The 14,616-nt window shown below is 44.0% G+C and overlaps 1 protein-coding gene across 1 annotated transcript in view; it reads left to right on the top strand.

Annotated features, from left to right (window-relative positions):
• The first annotated feature begins 5,948 nt into the window (after positions 1-5,948).
• The window catches only part of JAK2 (Janus kinase 2), a 149,155-nt gene continuing 140,487 nt past the window's right edge, over positions 5,949-14,616 (top strand). Inside the window, exons 1-2 of the mRNA XM_021694453.2 lie at positions 5,949-6,330; positions 6,638-6,717. The gene's annotated coding sequence lies outside the window, so the exon portion shown is untranslated. The remainder of the gene's footprint in view (positions 6,331-6,637; positions 6,718-14,616) is intronic.

Raw genomic sequence — 14,616 nt, 5'->3', positions numbered from 1 at the left:
GAGTGACCACTGGAGTGACCACAGCAATGACTATAGCTATGGCCCAGAAGATTCACAAAATTGAGTTACAGAGAAAGTTGGGTGAAGCGAGTGAGAAAAGAAAACCCAACAGCCCTGAAGGGAGTGATGATTTGGAGGAGGAGGGGAGGGTGAGGAAAATTTCTCTGCAGGACATAGCCACCATACTCAAAGATAGCTAATTTTTGGCTAACCTATGGGTTCCATGTAATGTCTCAGATTGTGACTAATAGTTATATAGTTATGCTTGGTTTTATCATGAAGATAGACTTGCAAATTTGTGGGTAAATTGGATTTTTTAAAAAGATTTTATTTATTTATTTGACAGAGACACAGGGAGAGAGGGAACATAAGCAGGGGGAGTGGTAGAGAGAGAAGCAGGCTTCCCACTGAGCAGGGAGCCCGATTCGGGGCTTGATCCCAGGACCCTGGGATCATGACCTGAGCCGAAGTCATACACTCAAAGACTGAGCCACCCAGGTGCCTGGTAAATTGGATTTTATTTTATTTTATTATTTTATTTTTTTATTTTTTAAAGATTTTATTTATTTATTTGAGAGAGAGGGAATGAGAGACAGAGAGCATGAGAGGGAGGAGGGTCAGAGGGAGAAGCAGACTCCCTGCTGAGCAGGGAGCCTGATGCGGGACTCGATCCCGGGACTCCAGGATCATGACCTGAGCCAAAGGCAGTCGCTTAACCAACTGAGCCACCCAGGCGCCCGTAAATTGGATTTTAAAAGATGTACATCTTCTCTTGTAATTTGAGAGTATTTTTTTTTCTCTTCTTCTCATCAGTGTGCTATATCTGTCTTACTTCAGGTTATTTCATTGCAAGTACTCCACACTAGTAGATCTAGCTTAAGTAAAAAGGAGAAATTTGTCATAAGGAAATATTTTCAAGATACCAAATACAGGAAGTTTCTTTGGGCCTTATAAGGAAGAGGAAACCAAAACACTATGAGGACTCATTCTTGGTGTGCTCTCTCTCTTTTTCTCTCTCCTCTCTTAGGTCTGTGTTAATCTTTTTTTCCCCCACAGCAAATCAGCTATCTGTGCAACTCAATGTATATAAAGAAAGATGGCAACACTACAATGGCAGATTTAACTTTAGAGCATAGGAAGCATCAAGTGAAAAGAAAAGTCTGGGCAACTATCTTTGAATCCCAGTTTGGACTTCTCCAAAAGGGAGACCCCTATTGGCTTAGCATGAGTCACGTGACAACTCATGATGCAATCAAGGGCTGTGGGGGCAGGGTCATGAACAATAACACAGGGGCTAGAGGCTGGCTACTCTGGGTGAAGAGGACCATTCTTAGAGAAAGAGGCAGAATCCATAATCTAAATAAGAACTCAGGAATTAATGCTCTGTAAACAAACAGTTATGCCAGGGAAATTTCTATTTTTAAGAGTGAATCATGATATGACTCCTTTTATAAAGAAAAATATTTTTAGTGAATTGGTTACTATACCTCTGTTTTAAGTAAAACATTTTTTGTAAAGTAGAGCATAATTATAATAGACATTTTGCATATTTCACCAAATAATTATCCTTACTTGAAGGAGGTTATTAATTCTTGGTTTACAGAGGGGAAAACTTTTGGTTTTCACGCACCAAAGTTAAATGTATCTAGTTATCTCAAGAGAAGGAGGGAAGGAGGGATCTGTTTGCCAGGAACCCTTTATCTTTGGGACTATAAGGAAGGATGAGAGATCAGGGATATGCTGAAGTGCAGAGGAGGTTTTGGACCCCCCCACCCCCCTATATCTAACCAAACTTTGAAATGAACGATTCTAAAATATCTGGATGGTTCAAAGTAAAAACTCATTGCTTGCTTGTCTGTCTACCTGATTCACACTCCTGCCTTTGCCTTTGGTTTATATTACTAGACCTGGAATAAATCAGCCTCTCTCCATAGCTACCTCCTTTGCCTTCAGAAAAGTACTCTTCCCTATCTTGGAAAGAAACAAAGTAACTCCTAGTCTAGCCCCAACCATTTGCTTGAACCTGTTTCCCTTTCCAAGGACTTTTCTGTATCTTTTTTTGCCCTCACATTTTTTTTTTTTTGGCTCCTCTTAAGAATGATATTTTTATTATTTCATCATTTAATGCATAGTTGTTGTTTTTTTTATCCAAATGCAAGTCTTTGCATTTATCTCTGTACAACTCAGCCCTTATCATTCTAGCCCACACAGTTCTGTGGAATGTGATAAATTGTGACAAATGCTTCAGGATTACTAATAAAATCCAACATATTTCTTATACCTCCCAGCCTGCTGATATCTGTAAATTGACCTTACCACAACTGTAATACGCATTTAATAGCTGTGCTAAGGGTTTAAAAATACTTTTTCACCTAAACTTCCAAGTGACTCAAGGAAGGTATTATTACCCCGGTTATAGTGATGAGGAAATGGAAGCTTAGAAAATCTAAATGACTTCCTTGGTGAAGGCTGGGATTCAAACCTGGGTCTGCCAGACTCTCAAGCTTAAGTTCTTAAACCCTTGGCCATGTATTTTCAACCTTGGCTTTGCATCAAAACCACCTAAGGACTTTAAAAAGACACAGCAGCCAAAGCCCCATCTGACAACATTGTCACAGTCTTGTTGCAGAGGTGGATTTGGAGAGTGGTAGTAAGACCCACTGCTGCCATGTTCGGCTGCAGTGCAAGTACAGGATCTTACTGTGTGCCACACACACTGCCCCATACGTGACAATTATCTAATTTTTACTTTTAGATATGGCCACACAATCAGTTTTGAATTTAAATATGTAAGCCGCCGACCCACGTTTCTTATTTCTCCACATTGTGTGAAAGAATGTCACGAAAGACTTGGTCAAATTTGTTCTCTTGGGGGGCACCTGGATGGCTCAGTTGGTTAAGTGTCCGACTTGATTTCGACTCAGGTCATGATCTCAGGGTCATGGGATTGAGCCCTGCTTCGGGCTCCACCTTGGGCATGGAACCTGCTTAAGATTCTCTCTCTTCCACTCCCTCTGCCCCACTGCCCCACACTTTCTAAAAAAAAAAAAAAAAAAAAATTCTCTTGGAATTCTCTTTTATCCTTATTAAAAATGGGGGTATCTTTCTGAAATGTTTGCCCTGGGAGCAACTTTCTAGCTATGCCACTACCAGGATCACATCAAGAGCTAAAAAAATTCTCTACAGGGTGAAAAGAGCTCAACATTCCAGGTCAGTATTGACTTAAAAATCATACTATCTTAGTGAGAAGAGACACTTCCACTCTCTGAGTGACACTCAGGAGGTCACTTCATCTCTCTGGGTGGGTAGATAGATTTCTCAATTCTATAAACCCAAGAATAATATATTTTCTTTCCAGTCCACCTGTCTTCCATATCCAAATCACTTTTATAGAAAAAAATTCCCTTTGTAGAGGCCGCTTTCGGGGGCAAACAGGCTTGAGCAATGGAATGTAGAAAAGGTCCATCAGGGGACCCACTGCAAAATACCCAGAGGCCCTAACTGACCAGTAGGCTATGTACACCTCGGCACAGTTACCAAAAAAGGGAGAATTCCATACGTTGGCATACCTCTTCATCTTCCCCCTTTGAAAAACAGCCCCCACCCACTACCTTGCTGCAGACAGCCCCTCCTTTGCTGTCCTGTCCACAGCTCCCTTCCGGTGTATTCCATAAACTTCTATCTCCTTTGTTCTGTCTTAGGTGAACTCTTGCACCTCCTGTACCACTGGCTCCCACCTGATCTTCACCCTGCATTTCGGGGGCCCCCAGCCTATCAAGAGACACCTCATTTAGACACCACACCCTTCCCCCACAAGAAACCCTGAATATTCACTTTTTAATGTGGCTTCCCCCCTGCAAACAGGCAGTGGCCAGTAACAGACACCAGGTCTGGTTGAATAAACATGTAGTGTAAAATATAGAAACATCACTCACTGCAGTGAATGCATCTGCACTGTTTCAGTTCATAAAACGGGCATTTTTTTTTTCTCACAAAAGAGAATGTTTCCGTTTCCACAGTTCAGATAGATGATTTTAATCTTAGCTGTGACATGAAGGACAACTCTGCCATTTTATCTTTTTTGCGTGGGTCTGTGTTCTGGTTTCTACTCCAGTAACAGTTTTTGTTTGCAGGAAAAGGGAACTCACACGGTGATTGCTGCTTGTGATTTCAGCCTTTATATTCTAAGCAGATTTTAGATTTGCCACTGACTCACAACTATTTCTGATTCCTTTTTAGATATTAAAAATAAGAACTCTCCAGCGTATTTTGCTTGTAAAACAGTAGCCATAGGAATGCAATTCTCTTGTAAATCCCTCCCTCTTATGAGAAAACAAGAGCTGTCATTCATTATTTACTTTAAAGGAGTCAGTGTGAATTCAAGTCATTTCCTATCCTGCTATCATTTGCTCAAAGGCCTTTTGCAATGGGTCTTACGTAAGAAGAAATGCAGGAGTTGCTTTGGTGAGTTGAAAAGAAATCATTAAATTCAAGTTAGACCTGAATCTCAGCATCCTTTGTGAATGGAGAAACAGGGGCTATAAACTCATCAGGTCTTTCAGACAGAAAGAGGGCTAATAAGTGAAAAAGACCCTACACAGTTGGGCCCCAGGCTACCCCTTTGGACTCATCACTTTCCACTGCCCTCTCCTTCCTTGTCCTCCGGCCACAGAGACCTCTTTCCTGGTCCTTGAACTTGTCAAGCACATTCCTTTCTCAGAGTCTTTGCCTTTGCTTGTCCCTCTGCCTGAAACTCTCTTCCCATGCAGCCAGAGAACTGGCTCATTTTCATCCTTCACATCTCTGCTCAAATGTCACTTACTCTAGGAGGTCTCTCCTGGCCACCCGCACTAAAATAGCACACTGCCTCCTCACTTTGTATTCCTTTACTTTGTATTATTTTTCTTAGTTGCAGTTATACACTGGCATATGATACATTTAAAGTATGCTTGTCACTTTATCAGAATACATGCTCCAGTAGAGCAAGTAGAATGCGGGATGCGATTACATAGCAGCATCCTTGGGGCCCTCGCAGCCCAGCACCTCGTAGATGCTATGCGAATATTTGTTGAACGAATGAATGGGGCTTTTGGGGGACGGTGGGCTTTGTTTCTCCTCATTAGCTGGATCTTGTCGCCAATCCGCAGGCAGCTGGGCGCCTCGTCCCACCCTCACCCTTTTCTTGCAGAGGTGATGGATTGGAGCCAGGCGCTCGGGATTGCACTTGCACAAAACGGCGCCTGTGAACGTTGCCCCAACCCTCGGCGCCACTTCCCCTCGGCCTAGAGGCCTAGACTGGGGAAGGTGAGGTCTGCTGCACGCGGAACGTGGAAGCGAAAGCAGAAGGGGAACGAACACCAGCGCACTGGAGGATAGCGTTGTGGTGCCAGGCTGCGTGCAGGGGGCACCTTCCCGGCCTGGCTGATTCATTCCCAGCCGCCTCCACGGCGGGCGGCGGCCGCACACACGCCCATCTGGAGAGGGCCGGGCCCAGCGCCGGCGCCAGGCTCCTGCGGGGTCTGGGGCCCAGGTAGCCAGCTCTGGCTCGACTTCCCCGCCCGTTCACTCCCAGGGAACGCCCCGGGACTCTCCGCGCGCTCCCGCCGACTTCCCGGGAAGCCCAGGTCGGCTCCGGCAAGCCCGGCGGCGCGCGCGTGCCCGGAGAAGGGCGGTGCGGCGGCTCGGCGCACGCGCGCACGCGCAGTCCGGGGGCGCGCGGCCGGGTCCCGCCCCCGCCCCGCCCCGCCCCGCCCCTCCCCGCCCGCGGGTCCGCCTCAGTCGCCAGTGAACGTGCCGCCTGAGTGGAGGCCGACTCCGACGCAAAGAGGGCGTCCGAGCCAGCATCGCCCGAGGCGCTGAGAAGCCGGTGTGGCCCGGGAGAGGGTGGAGACGGCGCCTGTGACGACGGGCTTCCCGGCTGCCCGAAGTGGGAGTGGTGTGGGCTGGAGGAAGGAGAGAGGAAGAGGAGCCGAAGGGGTAGCGGCGGCCGCGGCCAACGGCTTCCCTGAGCGCTGACAGGCTGGGCCGGCGTCCGGCGCGCTCCAGAGTTGGTGCCGCCGCCTCGGCCGCTCGGCCCTGGGCCCGGACTCGCGGCGCGCGTCGGGGCGGAGAGCTGCTGCGGCCGCGCGGGCACAGGCCCGGGGCTCGCCGGCCAGGGATGTGAGTGGGAGCCGACCCCGCGCGGGAGGGCCCGGGAGGGCCCAGCCTGGCGGACGCCCGGACCCCTGCCCACGCCGGGGGCTCCGCGAATCTCGGCCCGCCGCGGGCGCCGGGTCGGAGCAGCCCCTGCGGGCCTGGGGGCGCGTCCTCGCCGCGGGATCGGTGCAGCTGGTGCGTGCGATTGCTGCGTGGTCTCTGGGTGGGGGGCCGCGGTCGACCGTCCACCTCCCTCCCGCCTCCTGACCCCCGCTGGGCCCCTGCTAGTGGCTGTAAACTTCTCGGCGAGAAAACCTTCCTCTTGGAGGGGAAGCCGGCCACGGCGCGCTTGCTGTTGCTGTTTGCATCCCTGTGTGCCTCGTATCCCCCATCCCTCTCCCCTTACAGCTCTTTAAAATGTTCTAGACGTCGGGACAGCCTAGGGAAGAGCATCTATTTCCCCTGGATTTCTGCGGTAATAACGGCTGCTGCTTTTTTTTAGGTTTCAGAAGCAGGCGAGGGAACAAGATGTGAACTGTTGCGCTTCTGAAGAAAAAGGCCCTTCCTCCCCTTCCCGCGAAGGTGGGTTTGCGATCCTGGCTGCTGGGCTGTGCGGCGGCGGGGAAGGCGAGTGTGGCGAGCCGGGAGTGCGTGCGTAGGAAGGCTGGGAGCGTGTGTCGACAGGCAGGGCTCCTGGCGGTTTACTCCTCTGAAAATGGCAGTGCCGAACTTAGAATGTTGGTCTGGGAGGGCGATTCGGGGTGTTTACTGTTGCTCTCTGGGATCCTTTAAGAGACATTCGCCGCTTCCTTCTCCTCTGATCATACAAGTCACAAGGCTTTGCAGAAGACGCGTTGCCAGTTACCCTTTCTCCTCGAGCAGCCAGAGACTGTTAATCTTTCAAGGAGGAACGTTTTCAAGTAATAAGAGATACCTATTGAGAGAACACGTTGTTCTTGCTGGGGTTTCTGCTACCACATTGAATGCTTCCTGGGTGGTTTTATCTGCTTGAGTTTGCTGTGTCGGTTGAATTTACCCAGTTTGCTTTCCGGTGGTGGTTAATCAGTCCGGAGAAACTCCTTTTCTCTGAATGAAAGGACAGAAGCGGCTGAATATGTCATAGAGGGGAGGAGAAATGTGGAGAAGGAAACTGGAAGTGGGAATAAGAGAGATGACAATTGCTTTTGGTTTCTTAATAGGTTTGTACAAGTGAGTCGTTGGGCTCCTGCAAATATCCTATGCAACACCCAGCAGATTTGAAGATGAATAATCAACTTTTGATCTCTCTTTCCCCACCCCCTTCACCTTTTATCACGAGTGTGAAAATCACTAGCTTGCATGTGCGACGTGTCTGTTAGAGTGTAACATACCGTAAACTGCATGTGTCCAACACTTGCCTTAATAGTACAGGAAAGCTGCAGTCCTTGCTGACTACATAAGAATGTGAACCTTGTTTTTGTTCGACCTGAATGTCCTGTGTTTGGGGTTCATAGCATGTTAAAATTAAAATTAAAACAAACAGAACAGTTTGTTTCATATACTGGGTTTTCCTAGTGACAGAGACGGGTGTCTCAGGTATGGGAAGGGAACATGGTATCTCTTCTCTGCTTCCTGGCTGTTGCTGAAAGGGGGATGCTCCTGAGGCAGAATAAGTGGTGTTCCTGCCACTTAATAGTTGTATTATTTAAAATGTCTTTGAGCCTCACTTTTCTTAAAAGGTCGTTGTGACGATTCAGTAAGATTATGCAGGGGAAGTGGTACATTGCTTGGCTGCTGTTGAAGTCTTGGCTGCTGTCATGGGCCGGGCAGGCAAAGGAGATTTAGAGAAGGGCTGAATCACTCTGCATAAGGTGGTCTGCCAGAGACCAGTGTTTCTTCCTCTTTAGTAGAAGGAAAAAAAGCACTTACAGGTCTTGAACTGGTCAACGAGGTCTTGGAGCCTTTTTATGGAAAGGTTCTGCTCTTATCTCTCCTTGACACCCCTTCCCCCCCACCATTGTGCCGCCTCTACCAGCTATTGGGCTGCCCTCTTGTGGTTAACTGTGCTAAGAACTTTCTTCTGCTCCTCCCCTCTTACATTTTTTTTTCTCTTTTTAGGCCCCTTGCCTTTGCTCCCAGTTTCCCAAACTGTGTGCTGAGGTGCCCCAGAGCAGCAGTGAACTCAGGCTTGAACTATTAGTTTGAGGTAGTTAACCGTTTCAACATTAAATCGACACATTCCTTTCTACAATGCCCTGTCTTTACAAAGCTGTTTTTTTAGAGATTGCTCTGATAAAAAGCAGCTACTGCATGAGAATCAATGTGGTACAGGAAATCAGAGTGTGATGTTGTCCGGTTTGATTCCCAGAAGTTGTACAAGGCCAGACAAGCACTAAGTTGTAAGGATATTAAATGGTTTGAATTCACCCACTGAAGTATTTCTTTTGGCCTAGGAGTGCTGTGAAAATACTACTAAAACTAAGAACTCCCTGAATGGAGAAAGTTTGGGGACCTTTGCCTTAGGTTTTGGTTGACTTTTCTGATACACACAAAAATTTTTTTAAATGGAAAAACTGCATTTTTTAATGTTGGTCCCTAACTGATTCCTGTCCCCACCAAAAGTATTGATACAATTATTGATAAAATTATTGATACAAAGCTAGTACCAGCTGATCATGGCTTAGTGTATTTCCTCTCCTATTTAATATCTTTATAACATCTGCCCAGTTCTTTCATTTTAAAACGAATTCTATTGCTTATTTGTTTTTCTAGTCACTTCCTGGTTTTTCCAGTCCTGCTTTTCTAGTATTTTTGAATGTCTCCTAAACTCACCATGCCCCAAATGAAAAATCATCATTTTTATACTCTTTTGGAATTTCCTTCTGTCCTGCTCATATAGGCTTTAAATTAGGTATCATCTGGGATGCCTGGGTGGCACAGTCAGCTAAGCATCTGCCTTTAGCTCATGATCCCAGGGTCCTGGGTTCGAGCCCCACATCAGGCTCCCTGATCAGCGGGGAGCCTGCTTCTTCCTCTCCTACTGCCTGCCACTCCCCCTGCTTGTGCTCTCTCTCTTTCTGTCAAATAAGTAAATAAAATCTTTTTTTTTTAAGTAAATAAAATCTTAAAAAAATAATAAATTAGGTATCATCATTAAACTACCTCTTTCATTCACCTCTTGTATTAAGCCATTCAACATGTCCTGTCCATATATCTTTTGTCCCTCATAGCTCTGCTTACCTAGTTTACCCCCAGGACTTATTTCCTCAGCCTAGAATATTGAAAGTCAAATCAGCCTCTCAGAATCCAGCATCTCTTTCTTCTGTTTATCCACAATAGAAATGTCACTAATACTCCTTATTGTGGCATTTCTTTGTCCCCAGATCTTCAGTGGTTTTGCACACTCTACTTGTTAAATTTAACTTCCTCTTCTTGGCTCTCAGGATACTTGGTCATTATTCCTGCCCTATTTATTCAGTCTTTAGTCTAAGGACCCTCAAGGAGCATTCTCTGCTGTAGTCTTCAAGCTGCTTTCCATATTTTCTAATAATAGTTATGCTTATTTCAGCCTTTAACTTCCATTTATGTTTTCCATCCTTCTTCCACCAAGCCCAATTCTGTATCTGTACCACTCACTATTCCATAATGAAGTAGAGCCTCAGTCTCATCTGAAAAAACGAGGATGACTGTAGTACTTTTTCCATAGGGTTGTAGTGAGAATGAAGTAAACTAATACATGAAAAGTCTTCAAGACCAATGCCTGGCACATTAAGCACACCTTAAGTCTTAGCTTTTATTATTGTAATTATTAATTATTGTTTATTAATTATTAATAATTGTTATCACTATTATTATTACTAGTATTACTATGACTATACTCCCAGTTAAAATTCTACCTCATTTCTGAAACTGTTTCTCACTAAATATTACCTTTTCCTTTCTATATTTCTATTGTTCTTTTAAGTCACAGAGGATCTTCACATAGTTTATTTATATATCCTGATTTGGTTGTTTGATAATTATTTCTCTAGTGTTAACCTTATCTTTTCTAGTTGATTGTATTTGCTGTGAGGAACACATACACAGAGTGCTGAACACATGAGGAGCATTCAGTAAATGTTGTGTATTAGACAGGAACTTTAGTCAGTCACCAAACAAATATTTATTAATATCTACAATGTAGAAGGTACTTTGCTATGTTCAAAGAGATGCAGAAAGATATAAAATAGGTTCCTTTAATTGAGAACTTAAAATGTAACTGGAAAGACAAGATAAATAATAAAAGTTATAGATATTTGAGACCACTTAGAGTTGAAGTGAGCAGGGAAGGCTCCAGAGGGGAGGTAAAATCAAAACGAGGCACGATTTGATTTTGCATAAGAGGAAGACCTTGTACAGGTGGTAAACAGAAGCAGATTATGCACAACATTTTCACAGAACTGCACATAAAACAATTTGAAATGAAGGTTTGTATGGCAGGGTAGTAAGAAAGCAGGTTGATAATATAGATTGGAATTAGATTATGGATGCCTTTAAGGGCTAACATGAGAAGAATGTACATTACTCCATAGGTAACAGAAGCTTTAAAAGTTTGGATTGAGAAAGAGCATGCTAAAGGGAGTATTTTAGGAAAAACAGTGGCATGAGTGCTGTGTATGGTATGAATTGGAGAGAGAAGTGATAGAGCTAGGAAAATAATCTAGGCCTGGTGTGTGGATTTAGTGAAAATAGGACTGGAGAGATGTCACATAAGATCTCATTATAGACTGGATAGGAAAGGAGCATGTGGTGGGGAGTAAGGGGGAAGAGGAGTAATCAAAGATGACTTTGAAGTTTCGATCCTCAATGACATAAGAAATTGAAGAGTATTGGAATGCCAGGACATCTGAGAATATCTGGGCTAGTCCATGAATTTTGTGCATTAGGAATCTGAGGCCCGGAGAGATTTAAAAATGTGTCCAAAGTTACTCAGCTAGTTAGTGACAAAGAAAGAACTAGACTTTTTTAAATGGCGGTACTGACAGAGATAGGAATGAAAGTATTAATAGCTGTTTGAAGAGGTACAAACGGCTGGACTTCTATTTTGGATATGTTGAGTTTGAGGTGACAGTGGGATAGTCAAGTGAAAACAGATAGCTAGGCAGTAGATGAGTAGAACGTGGTAGAGAAATTTAAGGCTGGAGTTGTGGTCAGAAAGAAGAGCAGGGGACCTGAAATTGAGCCTTGGGGATTGCCCATAATTACAGGGTGAAAGAAGAGGAACTAGCAAAAGAGACTTAAAAGGAGTGGTTGGCCTGAGAGGCAAGTGTGTGGGTAGGTTAAGAGGGTGGGAATGATTAACATGTTGATCATTGTTGATCACTGCTAAGAAATGAGAAGAGTTAGAACTGAAAAAAGGCCTTAAAAATGTTCCTAACATGAAATCTAGAAAACTAGAAGAAGAAAATTGCTTATATTTTTCCCATGCAGAAATAGCCACTGTTAATATTTTGTTCTCTCTAGTATAATAGATGACCTTTGGATTTGGCAGTTGGGTGAATAATGGAGACTTCTATCCAAAGTTCTCATCGCTGGTACTAAAGATGAGAATTTTAGGCATAGTAAAGACAGGAATGTATTTTTGACAGTGTTTGTCATTCATCTGTGTCCTTTCATATCACACTATGTAGGTACTGCTATTCCTTGTGGGAATTAGCCTTACACTTACATTATTTGAATGAGTAGACATTCAGTGGTTCTTATTAGACCTTTAGTGGTCTAGCAGATTGGACAAGTGATCTCTGGGTGCGTTTGTATTGGTAAAATCTGAATAAAATGGTAAGGTATTTCTAAAAGGAAAGAGAAATCCTTGGTAGATAACTTACAGAAGTGAAGGTAGCATGGTAAAAGTGTTCAGATTGGGAGAGCTGGAACGAGCAAAAGGAAGCATTATCTGTTATTAAAGCCTGTGCAGTATAGTTATCAGAGGTAGACTAGGTTGAGATAGTCCATGGGCTGTTTGTTTTGCTTGAATGCTTATTTTGATTTCCCAAGGACATACTTTGGCCTGCTTTTTTGCTATCAGTCCTTGGGATTAGGGTATTCATTATTGCTTACTAAATGACTTTAATAAATTCTGATTATGAAATAAAATACCACTAGGTTATATTTTGTAATTTGAAAGTCAGTGTGATGTGAAGAAGTGCACTGTTTTGGAAATCAGGGGGGAATAGGGACTAACTGCTGTCAAAATGAGTTTGAGCAACTCATGTGATCATTGAGCCTTTTTTCCCCCTCATTTGGAAAATGAGGGAATGGAATTAATCTTCTTTTAAAAAACTTTGTTTACTTTAGAAATGTGGAGTCATATGGTAAAATGTGAATAAACTTAAGTAATGGCTTACTACAGTTTATAGCAAAAAACAGCCTCTTGTACCTCCCCTAATTCTGATGCCTGTTTTCCAGTAAACCACTTTCAGATTTCCTAAGTGTCTTCTGGTGCTTACCTCCATATTTCTAAATAACATAATCCACCATCAGTAACACCCCTCCTCATCCTGTATCTGTGCCTATACTCTGCCCTTTTCCCATTTATTTGTTAAAGATTTTATTTACTTGAGAGAGAGCAGGAGAAGGGGGAACAGTAGAGGGAGAGGGAGAAGCAGACTTCCCCGGTTAGCAGGGAGTCCCACGCTGGGCTCAATCCCAGGACCCTGAGATCATGACTTGAGCCAAAGGCAGATGCTTAACTGACTGAGCCACCCAGACACCCTTGCCCTTTTCCCCTTTAAAATTAATGAATTGGTCAGTGTTGCATCTAAGGCTTCTCCATCTACTTGTGTAGAGAAACCCATCTCCTTTTGCCTTCATGGACTCTGCTATTGTATTTCTCCCTCTTTTTCTTGCATTCTCAATTTTTCCCTCTACTGGCTCATTTCCATTAGTATGTATTCTGGTTGCTATTGCTGTTTGCTATTGCAAAACTTAGTGATATAAAACAACTATTTTATTAGGCTCACAGATATGATGGGTCAGTAATTCAGATAGGGTACACCAAGAATGCCTTGTTTTCATTCCACAAAGCCTAGAACCTCAGTTGGGAAGACATGTTGGCTGGGAGTAACTTGAAGGTGGGGGACTAGAATCATCTGGAAGTGTCTTCACTTACATGTTTGGTAGTTGATGCAGGCTGTTGACTGAGATCTCAGCTGGGCTGTTAACTGGAGTGTACTTGGGGCCTGGACTTCTGTACAACATGGGAGCCTCATTGTAGTTGGCTTTCTTACATGGTGAGTTGGGTTTTAAAAGCGAATGTTCAGTGAATATAGGTGAGGTAGGGATTGGACTCCACCTGTTAACTGGTCACATGTGAAAGAAAACCTGTGGGATGAGAGATACTGTTTTGGCCATCTCTGGACAATACTGTTGCCATAGTTTGCCTTTTTTGCCACACTTCACATGCCTCTCACATGCAAAATACACTAACCCCCTCCTTGGAGACCTCTAATTTACATCCCATCAAGACATCAGAATCTAGTATCTCATCATCTAAGTCAAGTCCAGATGCTGTTGAGGTTCCTTGGGTCTGGTTTCTTGAGAATTATTACTGTTTAATCAAGACCTGTGAAGAGACAAGGACTAGGCCCCCACGTGATTAACGTACAAGATTGGAAAGGCACATGTTAATTGCAGTAGAATTCCTGTTCAAAAAGAGGGACAAGGGAGGCATATGGTAGTTACTACAGCAGTTCTGAAACCCAGGGGGGCACATGTTGGCAGTTCCTTGACTGGGGCTCAGTCCTACTGCCTGTAAGTTCTTCCAAGTGGGCCATGACTGCTTCTTTTGGTTGTTGATTTCACCTTCTGAATTATTCTTTTTTTCCCAAAAGAACTGAGCCGTCTTTGCAACTGAGTAACCATCTGAGCTTACTTCCTGCCTGTCTGTAGTCATTCAGTATCCAAAAGCCTCATTTTAGGTAGTTACTCTCCCTTTCATTCTAAGCTGATGTAGCTCTTTTAAAAAGTTGGTGGACTTCCTGTGTAGCAGTTCATAATCTACTCCATCAGACAAAAGCCATACCTACAAATCTCTTAGAGGAGCCTTTTCTTACCTTAGGCTCCCTGTGAGGCTACTGTGGAACAGGACCCTTAAGATCCTTAGGTAATTTTTTTGCCTGAAAGGATCAATGAAGTACTAACTTAGATCTTTCTGAGGTTTTAACAGTGGATCTTATAGTCCCACTCTAGGTTTAATCTTTGCCCTGAAGCTCTTTCTTACTTTAAGAACACTTTGCTGGCTGAGAAGGGTATTCTGAGCCCTTTACATTTACTTGAAATTGCATTCAAAAAGTGAATGGCTCATTCTTTAGTTCATCTCTCTACTCTCTCAACTAGAAAGGCAACTGGAAGAAGCCACTTGCTTCTTCAGCATTGTACCTAGAATCTCCTTAACTCATTAGGTATGCATTACATTTCCCATGTTACTGTAGGTGACAGTTTTGCCAAACTTTTCGCTATTATATA

The sequence above is a fragment of the Neomonachus schauinslandi genome, chromosome 13, assembly GCF_002201575.2.
Source record: "Neomonachus schauinslandi chromosome 13, ASM220157v2, whole genome shotgun sequence".
Classification (NCBI taxonomy): Eukaryota; Metazoa; Chordata; class Mammalia; order Carnivora; family Phocidae; genus Neomonachus; species Neomonachus schauinslandi.
Note: the sequence above shows the minus strand (reverse complement) of the source record. Positions and strands in the feature narration are given on the sequence as shown.